Here is a 14,001-nt window from a genome sequence, read left to right on the forward strand (position 1 = left end):
AAATAATACTAAACTGCAAGTATAAAAGATTATATCACTGCATCTTTCAGCTCAATCCACTTCACAGGGTTGAAAATAGGAGGAAGATGATGTATTGGATATGTTCCTGCTTTGGGTTGTTTGTAAAAACAATAAAAGTGGGATACAAACAAACAACTAAAATAAACCTTGATTTAGAAAAATGACCCACAAAAGACCATAACTGTTGCAGTAGAGAAGTTAAATTACTTCCATGTAATGCTTTCACATTGTTTGTGGATAGCCACGTTGATTCTACATGCAGTTTAATGGGGATCATCCTAAGTCTAGCTTAGGTTTTGCATTCCATAAACATACAGTCTTCTTCATTATGTCCATCATTCTCATGTTTTAATACATGTCACTCTTCCTGAGTAACCAGTCAAGATAAAAGAAAACACTAAAAATAATCCATAGAAATAAATTTTAAAAGTGAAATGGAAACAAAAACCTTAAAAAAGAACAGAGAGAGGAAGCCAAATTTATCACCTGTACTGTTTCATTGCATAGCAGAAGTAATTCCAGAGATAATTTTTATTTAACATCTATATTTAGCTGTAAAATGCATCACACTATAATCTGCTTTAAACCAGGCTTTATAAGGTAGTCACTAAAACGCTAGTTACCAATCCTGCTGAGAGAACAGCCAGAACTGCCAAATGCATTTGATTATAGCTATAGATCAAAGGAATTGTACAACACTAGTGGGGAAGGCATTGCTGGACTGACGGAGCCTCACTTAGCTGTGAAGATCACATTATGAAAAAGACACATTCAGTTCATTGCAGGAATAAAGTGAAGAGTATTAGTAAGTCAGATTCGTCAATCTGAAAGGTTTGGAAAGTCAAGACAAGATGAAAGCAAGTGTATTTTGTAACCACTACTGGTGTACTAAAGCAGTTCTGAGACAAATAGGAACAAGAAAAGGGACTCAAAACTGAACTGAATTGAATACTTTATTTGGCCAAATGTGATTAGACGCAAAGGGAATTTGTCTCTGGTGCAGAAGCTCTCGGTGCACATGCAAAGCAACAGAATAATGATAATCATAATCATAAAGAAACCAATAAGAGCAGTGAATAAGAAATATAATACATAATAATACAATAGCCATATTACATGGGTAAATACACATTTATATATACACACAAATACAAATTAGACAAATTAGATGAGAATTAGGTCTTCAGTGGAGTGATGGCCCAGGCAAAAAAACTGTTTCTGTATCTATGTAAATGTGTTTTGGCCTACATGGCCTATAGCACCATCCCAAGGCAAGGAGTTGAAGCAGTTTATGTCCAGAATGTGTGTGGTCTACCGACATTTTCTCAACCCTCCTTCTGTCATATGCAATATTTCAGTCTTCTATGGAAGGCAGAAGTGCCCTTAGATTTTAGAAAATTTAGCATGATTTTCTTGTTTTCTGGGATTACTATCTACAATTAACTGATCTGTCATAATATTTTTAAATAGCTGCTGAGAGTTGTCAATACATTGCATAGCATCTCACTTGTCATTTGAAGGTACAACAGTACTTCAAATAAGGAACTGAGTACCTGGTTCTTGCGTCAGGTGAATGGATGGTGTCCTTAATTTACACGGAGGAAGTAAATTTTTCAAAAAGGTTATCTTCATTTGTTAATCTTTTAATTGGTAAAATATACTAAATCATCTGGAAGTCATATTTATATGAGTTAATGATATACTGATATACTTTATATACTGGTATAAAATAAAACTTGGAAGAATGAAGTATGGAATTATACACTTTGTTATTCTAAATACAGAGCCTGAGAGATTGGATTTGTACATTGCCTAAAATATGATTTAACCATACAGTAGTTTATTGAATAAAACACAACTGTCTGGCTTCATATAATATATTAAGCCAAACCAAATCAAACAAAAGCACAGTAAGGCTGAGAGTTTTTAGTAAACACATTTAGGTTTACTCTGTGAATTCAGAATGAACAGACGCTGGCATTTAATAGTTTAATTTTTATTGCAAAGCATAATACAAACTTCCTTAGCACACTGCTCAAAATGTGAAATAACAACAAAAGAGAATAGAAAGTTTGTTCTTATGGTAAATAAATGAATCATCATATTTTGGCAACATTCTCTGTCTAACCAAACTGTCAAAGCCTTCTTGCACTCTATCTGGCTCTCCAAGTTGGTTTGGGTTCCTGATAGAGGTGCAATACATTGTTAGTGGCTGATGGGGTAGAGAACCCATCCTCTTGGTTTTTAGCTATTTAATTCTCCTATTTAAATCATTTTGTAGTACCTTTTTTACTTTTTTGTTATATTATATGCTACCCAGAGTTGCTGTTATCAGTGAGATGGGCAGCAAACCAACCAACCAAACTATAGCTTAGCATGTAAGAATTAAAGGGAGCATCACTGGTGAAGGGATTAAATGTATTTACATTTAGAGTACCGTATTTTCCGGCATATAAGACGACTTTTTAACACATGAAAATCTTCTCAAAAGTTGGGGGTCGTCTTATACGCCGGGTGTCATTCTCCTGTAACCAGGCAGACTAGCCCGAAAGGCTCTGACGAGCCTTAAATGGCTCTGGCGATCCAAGCTCTGACGATCCCAGCTTTGCCTGCTAATCAGGCAATTCAGCTGGGATTGCCAGAGCCATGGAGAAGGGAAAAATCCATTCCATCAGCAAGCAACTCCCTGCTTGCAATCAAAACAAAGCTGGCTGAGGAATTCTGGGAGTTGAAGTCTACAAGTCTTAAAGTTGCCAAGGTTGGAGACCCCTGTTCTATTGGGTAAGTTTTTTTCCCCTTTGGGATCTTTAAAAAAAAATAGTTAATTGGGGTTTTTTTTAGTTGTTCTTTTTTAGACCTAGCCATTTAAAATTTAGGAAGTTTTAAAGTTAGCTTTCATATAAAAATAAAAATAAAATAAAATAAAATAATATTTGTGCAGCTTTCTGAGATTTAGTGTGTTTCTGTAGTGTTTCACTCTAACTACACAAACACACAAAATCTCACAAAGCTGTATGTGGAATTTTGTGTGTTTAAAGTGTGAAAGTTGGGTTTTTGGGCTTTTGTGGCTGTGTGAGGTTCCTGCTTGTTTCAGGGGCCATTTTGGGTCTAGCACAGCTGCTTTTACATTGTGGGTGAGCCAGTTGTTTTTTTAATTTTTATTTGGTGTGCATTGGAAGAGAGGTAGTCTTATACGGCGAGTATAGCCCAAACCCTATATTTTAACAGGAAAATTTGGGGGTCGTCTTATACGCCCAGTCATCTTATACGCTGGAAAATACGGTACCTTCATTTTTCAAAATGAGAATGCCTAATTTATTTTCTCCATTTTACAGAATGGAGTAAAGGCTCACTTGTACCTTCATACTCATTTTCAAAATAAATATACCTTCATACTCATTTTCAAAATAATTTGATCCACCTAGTACAGTGATGGCGAACCTTTTGGGTGTTGCGTGCCAAAAGTCCAAGTGCACTCACGCTATCACATTCGCACATGCCAGCACCCATAATGCAATGCGCGCCCCATTTGTGCATGCACACATGACCCTCCCCCGACACATGCACCCCGCACTGTGCATGCCCCCCCAGGCATGCCCCCCTTTTTCAAAGGGGGCTGGTGCGCCTCTTACCGGAGGACAGCTAGATACCAGACTGTTCCCTGGCGAGACAGCCATTCCCTGGCCACCGGCAGTGGTCTTGGCCCCACCACCTTGGCAGCACCATACACTGGCCAGGGAAGCTCCGAACACGTGGCCTTGCCTGGGCTCCTCCCCACTGGGAGGAGTGCTGGGTGCTGGGTGCTGGCTTCCCAGCAAGCGCCCTGCGGCAACGCGAGAACCGCCGCCCCCAGGGGGTGGCGGTTCTCACATTGCTGCTTCCCTGGCAGTGGCAGGAGAAGCTGGCAGGGCGTAGAGGGCGGCGGTGGCAGGCTCCTCCTCCTGCCAGCCTTGCACTCTGGACAGCGTCCAGACATACCAGGTCTCCCCCTGCAGCAGCCTACATGGATCCCAGGCAGTGCAGCTTCGAGGCCTTTCCTTGCAGTGGAGGTGGAGGTGACGAGGCAAGCAGGTGCGCGGGCACAGGGGAACGACTGGCAGCAGCATTTCTGGCTGGCAAGGGGTAGATGTCCCGGGGCTGCATGCGGATGACGATGGCATGGCCAGTGTGGACCTGTGCTAAGAGCACGCCTTCAGCTGGCCGCTTCCGCACAATTGAAGGCCAGCTGATCACCACGTGCCCATGCGCACCAGTAACCAGCAGACTAGTTGGTTGGTGTGCATGCGTGCTCCAGAAACCTGGAAGAGGAATAGGGGACGCCGCGCATGCCAGGCAACATGGCTGCGCGTGCAACTTCCGGCATGCGTGCCATAGGTTCGCCATCATGGACCTAGTACTTACAGTGATATTCCAGGAGTGGGAAACCTGAGTTTTAATCGATAGATAGTCCTCAACCTATGATAATTGAGCCCAAAATTTATGTTGCTAAGTGAGAAATTTGTTAAGTGACTTTTGCCCATTTTATAACTTTTCTTGTCACATTTCTTGTCACTTCAACTGTTAAATTAATAACACAGTTGTTAAGTGAATCTGGCTTCCCCATTGACTTTACTTGTCACAAGGTTGCAAAAGGGGATTATCATGGGACATTGCAACCATAAATATGAACCAGTTGTCAAGCATCCAAATGTAAATCACATGACCAAGGGGATGCTGCAACAGTCATGTGTGAAAAATGATCGTAAGTCACTTTTTTCAGTGCCTTTGTAACTTCAAACGGTCACTAAACAAACTGCTGTACGTCAAGGACTACCTACATTTATTACATTTATATATTTATTAAATGTATTCATCCACCCATTTTGTTGTCCTGTGAATTATTTTTAAAACTTTTAAAAATATAAAGCTTTGTTTTTATTTTGTACATGAGAGGGTGCAGTACCCAGCTAGAGAAAGTAGTTGGATCATATCAAGATCATTTTTTATTTTAGGGGAAGGCAAAAGATACATGTCTTGGATCTAGGATATATAAAAAGAGAAATGAAAAACAGAAGAGGAGTGTATATTTCGGATACTGCAGGATATGCTGCTGGACAGGATGTCACCAGGTTAACATGGAATGGAATAGAAAAATGAGCCAGATTGCCTAGTCCAGAGTTTCCAGCACTAGCACAAAAAAACTGGATTGGCTTGTCAGAGAGTAGAAAGACCAGGCGGTAAACTGCTCTATGGGTGTGGAGATTCAGATGCTGAACAGTGGAATATTGTGAATTAAAGGCTGTATTTGGCCGCTGCCAGATAACTCATAGGCATTCCTGTATAAGGAATTATAAAATGAGGACGAAAAGACTCTTTGATAAATTGTAAGCAGAAAGTAAGGAGAAGAGAGGTAAGAAAATTAAACATGTTCAAACATGGCATTATACTTCTTATCCTATTTTGTATATTCATAAAAAACTGGTTTTGTAAATAATATTTTCACTTATTAGATAGAGCACAGTATTTCATTAGTCTGTAGTTCATTGTATCAGAATACAACATCCATCATTTGTTTGTTTGTTTGTATATCGGTTTATATCATCCATGTTCTATTATCGTATAACTCAAAATATTGTACAAAATGATTCTGTCTTGTAGTTTCCCCATAATAACCTGGTGGGTTGTGCTGAGAAAAAATGACTAGCCCAAAGTCACCAAGTTAGCTTCTATGCCTAAGAAAGGATTAGAACTCATGATCTCCCGGTTTGTAGTCTAGCATCTGAACAAATTCCTTGTTCAGGAACAGCTGGTACAGGTAGTCCTTAACTTATGAAAGTTTGAAGTTAGAATGGCACTGAAAAAAGTGACTTATATTTGTTTTTCACACCCATGACCAGTGCAGCATTCCCACTGTTATGTGATCAAAATCTGAATGCTTGGTAACAGATTCATATTTATGATGGTTGCAATTTCCGAGACTCATGAGAACATATTTTGAAACCTTTTGACAAGCAATGTTAATAGGAAAGCCAGATTCAGTTAACATTACTTAATGTTACTAACTTAATAACTGCAATGATTCATTTAACAACTGTGGCATACCTCATCTATAACGGACAAAAATACAAACAAATAGAAGGAGCACCCATGGGATCACCCCCTCACCTGTCATTGCAAACCTCTACATGGAACACTTTGAAACCCAAGCTCTAGAAAAATCTGATCACAAACCCAAACTCTGGCTCAGATACGTAGACGACACCTTCATAATCTGGCCACACGGGAAAGAAAAACTGGACAACTTCCTCACACACCTCAACAGCCTACACCCCAAAATACAGTTCATCATGGAAACAGAAACTAACAACCAACTTCCCTTCCTGGATGTCTTAGTCTACAAGAAATCCAATGGCTCCCTAGGACACACTATCTACCAGAAGAAAACACACACAAACCGCTATCTGCATGCACTCTCACACCACCACCCAGCACAGATCAACTCCGTAGCCAAGACACTCATCTCCAGAACAAAACGCTTAGCTGACAAACAACACCTAAAAACCGAACTACACACTCTCACTAACGTACTAACATCCAACGGATTTCAAAGAAATAAGATTACCAACCTAATCCAAAAAGAAACCCCCACTAAAATCCAAGACAGAGAACAAGTAAACGGCAAAGCCCTCCTCCCGTACATAAAAGGCACCACAGACAGAATCAGCAAGATCCTCCACAAACACAACATCAAGAGAGCATTCCAAAATTGCAAAAACTATTTAACGGAATTTTACATGGTGGAGAAGTTCCGTTGTCATGGAACAGAACGGTGATATCTATAATCCCTAAACCAGATAAAGACTTAGAAAGGATTGAGTCCTATCGGCCCATCTCTTTAATTAATCAAGATGCAAAGATATTTACTGCCATTATAAATAATAGATTAAGTAGATTTATAGATAGATATATAAGTTATAACCAAGTAGGTTTTGTGAAGGGTAGATACATGAGTGATATTGTCAGAAGAGTATTAAATATTATAGATGTTGCTGAATATAATGCTAATAAAATAGGTATAATATCATTAGATATTTTCAAAGCTTTTGACTCTGTACAATGGGAAACTATTAAAACAATTGTTGAGGTACTAGGTTTTGGTAATAAGTTTATACATGTTATTTCAAAACTGTATCAAAAAAGTAGTGCAAGAGTGAAGGTGAATGGAAGGCTGACAGAAGAGATAAGATTGGAAGCGGGTACAAGACAAGGATGTCCCCTGTCTCCAACATTATTTTTATTAGTTATGGAAATTTTGACTAAAATGATAGAAAAAGATGAAGAATTGGAGGGGTATAAGGGATATAAGATAAATCTGTATGCGGATGATACTTTGATTATTTTGAAAGATATAGAGAAAGATTTGAAAAGGATACATAAGCATTTGGAAGAATTTGAGGAAATGACAGGTTTGAAAATAAATTGGTCAAAATCTGAATTATTAATGAATAATAATGGTAAGGAGTGGGAGAATATGCAAGAACAACTTGGGATAAGGATTAAAAAAACATTGAAATATTTGGGCATAACACTTTCACTCAAAGTTAAAGAAATGAAACAATTAAATTATGATGTGGTGATGAATGAAATTGAGAAAAAGATAGATAAATATAAAATGATAAAGTTGTCTTGGTTTGGTAGAATTGCAATGTGTAAGATGATGTTGTTGCCAAAGTTTAATTTTTTATTTGAGATGTTACCGTTAAACTTGACAGAGAAAGATATTGAAGGATATCAGAAGAAATTGGATAAATTTTGTAATGGTGGGAAAAGACCTAGATTAGTGAAGAAAATGTGGTATCAAAATCAAAAGGAAGGTGGATTAGGAATCCCCAAACTACTCAATTATTATTGGGTTTATGCTATTCGGACTGTGGTAAAAATATTTAAAGGTGAAGATAGTCATTGGAGAGATTTAGAATTAAAGGACATCAAGAGATTTGGCTCAACATGGTTTTTAGATAAAGCAAAATCAAAATGTGTAATTAATAGCTATTGGTTAAAGGGACTGAGTAAAATTTGGAACAAATTTGTTAAAATTTTAATTCCAGATATAATTTTCTTAGGGAAGACAATTGAAAATTGGCCGATTAAAACTAATATAAGTCGTGATAGGGTAATGGAAGATGAAAATATACAAACTATAATAGATTGGTTAAAAACTTCAGAAAATGAAAGGAGGAAAAAAGAAATCATTGAAAAATTGGGTTTAGGCTGGTTTGAAAAAATACAGATAGAAAAATGGACTAAGAAGGTAAGGGACAATTGTTCGATAAGTAGAAGTAAAACTGAATTTGAATATTTAGTATTCCAAATTATGAAAGATGAAATTGGGCTAAAGGGACTCGTTAGTAAGATATATAAGATTATAAATTTTGATGGAAAACCACAAAGGGTGATGAAGATGAATTGGGAAAAAGAACTTAATATTAAAATATCAGATTTAGATTGGAACGTGAATTGGAAGAGTAGAATTATGAAGACTTTATCTGTAAGGATTAAAGAGCATAATTATAAGGTTGTTTGGAAATGGTATTTGACTCCATTAAGATTGTCATTGATGGATAAAAAAATTAGTAAACAATGTTGGAGATGTGATATGGAATTAGGGACTTATGAACATATGTGGTACAAATGTGATAAAGTTAAAAAGTTTTGGCAACAATTAGAGGAAATGATATTTGAAATGATGGGGAAAGCAATAATATTGAGACCAGAAACTATATTACTGTTGATAATTAAGGAAATAGAACCAACAAAATATGAGAAAGAATTGATTAGAATTATGATTATAATGGGTAGAATTATAATAGCCAGATATTGGAAATTAGATGTGAATTTTAGAATAGAAGAATGGTATTGTGAAATGTGGAAATTAGCTTTAAATGATAAAATGACATGTGATATTAAAATTAGAAATGGTGACTATAAAGAAGACATTTTCTGGAAAATTTGGAAACCATTTGTGGACTATGCGCTGGGAAAATTGGATGCTTCGGTACCTGTACCCCGAGAACGTGGATTTTGGCGATCATGAGGATATATCCGAAGAACCAAATCTTCCTTTCTTATGTATAGCACAGGGTGAAATATTGTATATGTTGTTTGTAATGTTAGTAATTTAAAATATAAAATTTTAAAATTTTAAAAAATAAATAAAAGAGAACGAAAAAAAAAAGAGAGCATTCTGCACAAATCGAAAAATATCCACCATCCTAAGAAACCCCAAAGACAAAATTGAGTTAGAAAATCAAGGAGTATATGAAATCCCATGCACCGCCTGCCCCACCACATACATCGGATAAACCAACAGAAGAATAAGTGCACGCATTGAAGAACACAAGAACTCAGTCAGAAAAGAGGAACCAACTTCTTCCCTGGTCCAACACCTCAAAGCCACAGGACATGAAATTGACTTTAAAAAGACCAGAACTATCGCCAAAACTGAACACTTTAACAACAGAATAATCAGAGAAGCCATCGAGATAGAAAAACGCCCACACAGCATGAATAAACGAGATGATACCTCCCGCCTACCAGCCATTTGGAAACCCGCCCTTATTGACAAACGAGTCTCTAACACAAAGAGTAACACCAGACCCTCACTCACGAAGGCCACACAGGATGTCACCACATGTCCACGCAAGGAGCAGACCCAGGCCCACACCAATGATGAGGCATGACCACAGACCAGAAGCCAGACCACAGCTGCATCATTAGCCACTTTAAACCCCTCCATTCCATAAATGAAGCAAGCTGACACCCACCATGAAGATGTGGCACGGCCACAAACCCGAAGCCAAACGGCAGCAATGCAGTTCACCAGCTCAAATCCCCCTGCAACTCAGACTAACCCGAGTACAACCAAGCCCCCACCCAAACAGAACACACCCCCATCCAATCAGAGCACAGCCAAGCCCCCATCCAATCAGAGCACAGCCAAGCCCCCAACCAATCAGAACACACCTCCACCCAATCAGAACACAGCCAAGCTCCCACCCAATCAGTTCACACCCCCACTGGCAGTTAAAAGGAAGAAACAGCTGCGATCATACATTGCTCCTAGAAGCATGAAGCCGAAAACACCAGCCTGAAGATGACAAATGAGACTTCGTTGAAACGTCGCCAAGACACTTCCAATTTTACGCGGGAGAAAACCCGAATAACCAAAGACCTACATACAAACACCCGCGAAAACCTCAGAAAACACACACACACACACACATATATATAATATATATATATTTGCAACAGGACTGACATTTTTATCCAGTATTTATCTTATTTCATGTATCATTTGAGTGACTTGCTATGGGCACTCACCTGAAACATCTTTTTACCAGGAAAGCTAATCAATAAATTAAATACTCTTTATTGTACATTAACTTCAAATACATTTTATTGGTGGTGAAGGATATTATTGGGGTGGGGGGTAAATTAACTGACAGATTTCTTCATTTATCAGTTATCTTTTTATGGCATTATTCTGAACAGGAATAGCTATTTTAATGTGTCTCTTTCAAGTCCACTAATTTTATGTTTTTTAATGTAAAACACGCACTCTTTATAAAGGAAAAAAGAGGCATTAAATCTGTACTTTTGACTTAAGAAGCAAACTGTATGTACATTTAATATACTTTAAATAGAGCCTGGGAAATCCTGAGCAGTTTAAGTCCTATTTATTGTAGTAGGCCTATTCCAAATGTGATTTAATTTGAATCTAGACATATAATTATAGCTGAATCAATATTTGATATAATTACTGTATTTACCAAATAATATAGCACTTGCCCAAAATAGATACAAATGTTTTGTACAATTTTATCCCTTAATCTTCAGTGGCATAATATTTTGTACCTTTTGAAAAGAAAGCACAATGAAAAGGAAGCAGTACTGAAAAGACAATTTTATGTTTGTCCAATGTTACACAATGGAGAAAGATTAAAACAATAGCAGAAGTTGCATTTATCTGTAGGCACTACATTGTGTAGTTTAATATAGAACTTAAGGACAGGATGATGGATTGCCTTTTCGTAATATTATTAGAAAGAAAACAATAGGTAACAACTTTTCCAATTCAAACATGTCTATCAATCGATCTATGAACAATATTAACTTCACTGCACACCTAGTTTATAATCATGCAACTATGATGCATTTTTCTTAAATAATGGTCCAAGAAGTATAAAGTACCAAGAAATACTGTACAAAAGGTAGTAAATTATCACCTGACAAATTCATCTGTAATAATATAAATCTTAGTTGCGGTGGATTACAAATCTTAAATTATAGTTTCCAGATAAACATAGCCACAAAGTGGAAAAGACTATAATCCCTTATTAAAGGGGATTGGTAACTTTCAGCTGAGATCAGCAAGATGCTCTAGCTTTTTACCTTTGGATCTGATAATCATCTTTGATAATAATTGGTAAAAACTGGTTGGTAGTATGAACAAAGAATAAAAAACAAAGAGCAAACTAGAAGATCTTTCATGTATGTGTGCCCATTTAAATTAGTGGTGACTTCTGAAAGTACAACTGAGTTTCCTGGTCTCTAGCCTGGTGATTAAATCACTACACAAACTGGATATTACCTGATCCAGAAAGCTTTACACAGGTTTTCTTGGAGAGAATTACACCCAATCACACCTATTTGCAAGGATGGTGGTTCTTTCCTTCATCTCTACCCACTTTTGCAACTCTCCATGAGAATGCTTGATACATGATGTTGGATGCAAGTTGGATGCAGAAGTGCATCTACTTGAAAATACTACTAAACTTGTGTAATTAGCCTAACACAATCAATAGTATAAAATGCTGCTCAGAATTATTTGCAAGCTATAGAAAAATCTCTAATAGCTAAGCAATTGAAATCTCTAATATTACAACTGAAAGATAAAATATATTAAAAAGTAGCTTTGTTTTACTATATTGTTTAATAAAACCAAATGTTAAATTATATAGTTTTAATACTGCATTTGTGACATTTTAAATTTTAAAAAGGAGTTCAAAGTCATATTCAGAAGGTATTCCACTAAAATAAATCACAATTGCAGAATGGAATTTCTACTAACCCTTAGGAAAAATAAAAGCAAGAAACTCTAATTTTATAAATCAATCTTAATTTATCTGGATATCATCCTAGATCTGTTCAATCTCAAATGAAATCTCTGACTTTACAATACTGGTTGATTGCTACAGTATCTTTCAATGGAATCGTAAACCTTGTGAATAATTTTAATATTACTTTTAAGCCAATTGTCTTCTCCTACTCAGTTAAGATATAAGAACAGATAATATTTATTTATTGTTTATTTATTTATTGGTTCGATTTATATGCCGCCCTTCTCCGGAGACTCAGGGCGGCTTACAATGCCTTAAACAATAGCCTTCATACTTTTGTATATACCTGCTTAATAGGGCTTTCAGCCCCCCCTAAGCGGTGTTCTTTTTTATACAAAGTCAGCTTATTGCCCCCACAAACCGGGTCCTCATTTTACCTACCTCGGAAGGATGGAAGACTGAGTCAACCTTGAGCCTGGTGAGATTTGAACTTGCAGTAATTGCAGGCAGCTGGTGTTACTTAACAGTGCTTTAGTCTGCTGCACCACCAAGGCTCTTCAATAAACTTGAATGCCCTCAAACAAACCCATAGAAATCTAAACAGAGGGTGCAACTTTTTTAAAAAAAAGCATTCAGAGTGACAGAGATTAAAAGTTTGTTTGGTACAAGGAATCTTCAAGACATTTGTTATCCCCCCAACTTACCCCCTTTATCACAAATCTCAATCACTTTGAATTATATATTTAAAAACACCTGTACATTAATGAATTACATTCTAAATTTCATACATGGGCTCCTTCTGACAGATATATGTAATCCACATGACAATTTAGAATGTAATTTACTGTCAGATAAATAATCTAATATTTGAGGTTATCATAAAATGCTACAGAAATGGAATTTATACTTCTCTGGTTGAGGTTTCTTGGATGTCAACGGCGCTCCTGTAATAAAACAGCATGTCCCGCTGCCCCGCAGAGAGACAGATTGGTTTTAAATACTCCCAACCATCGGATCCGTAGCACTGCAAAGGAAGCTTTCTCAAGCAACCTGAACCTTCTTTTGGGATATTACAAAACACCTCCTTCGTTTATAAGCGTTTCACCAAGTGCAGGGTTTCCCCAAAGAGATAAAGAAAAAATGGCACGTCTTTGATTTCCCTCCGGTGCTACTTCGGTGCCAACACGTTTCTTCCTATTGTATTTTAGCAAGCAGCTGGAAGCAGTCTTGGGACCTTGAATTGTGCTCCCCCCACTCCAAATCCCTATTACGAGGCCTTTAAATCCCCACGCAAAGACAGTTTCTGGCCCTCCCTCCCGCAAAAGCAGCTGCACAAATAAACGCTTTAAAAGCTCCCACTGCTGCTTCCAACCCAGCGCGATGTTCTTGTCTCATATCACCTTGCTAAAGTCACGCACGTACACCTCTTCCAACACAAAGTTGCTCTCGCCTCCAAAAATTTCCCGCTGGTGTTGCTGCTGCTGTCGCTCGAAAGCCCTTAGCCCAAAGCCTGGCTAATTGATTAGCTAAGGAGTCGAACCTGTCGGAAAAGGCACGAGTCTTTCTATTTCTATGCCCTTTAAAGCCAGAGTAATTATGCCTCCTGCCCCCTCTCTCTTTGTGCCTTGCAGCAGCCACAAACTCTTTTCGTTCAGCTTTTCCTCCTCTTCGCCTTCTGCCCTTTTCTTGCTCAAGGCGTCGGTTCCCCACAACCCAACACTCGCTTACCTCTGCCTGGGAAGAGGCTCTGGTCTAAGGAGAAAGCAGCAAGACACACGACACCCGCTTCCGCACACAATGGAAAAGTGAAGGGCGAGCACGTTGACACCTCAAAGCAGTCTGAGCTCCGCCTACTTCACGGCTAGGCTGCACCATTTTAACC

The 14,001-nt window shown here is 37.8% G+C and overlaps 1 protein-coding gene across 2 annotated transcripts in view; it reads right to left on the reverse strand.

The window, feature by feature from the left end:
• Positions 1–13,993, reverse strand: part of BZW2 (basic leucine zipper and W2 domains 2) — a 45,888-nt gene extending 31,895 nt beyond the window's left edge. Inside the window, exon 1 of one of the 2 annotated variants that reach the window (XM_034402451.3) lies at positions 13,848–13,993. The gene's annotated coding sequence lies outside the window, so the exon portion shown is untranslated. Of the gene's footprint in view, positions 1–13,026; positions 13,049–13,847 lie in introns of those variants that run through there. The other variant, XM_034402452.3, reaches the window with a different exon arrangement.
• Between the last annotated feature and the right edge of the window lie 8 nt (positions 13,994–14,001).

This window comes from Pantherophis guttatus, chromosome 4 (assembly GCF_059756535.1).
Source record: "Pantherophis guttatus breed Tessera chromosome 4, ASM5975653v1, whole genome shotgun sequence".
Classification (NCBI taxonomy): Eukaryota; Metazoa; Chordata; class Lepidosauria; order Squamata; family Colubridae; genus Pantherophis; species Pantherophis guttatus.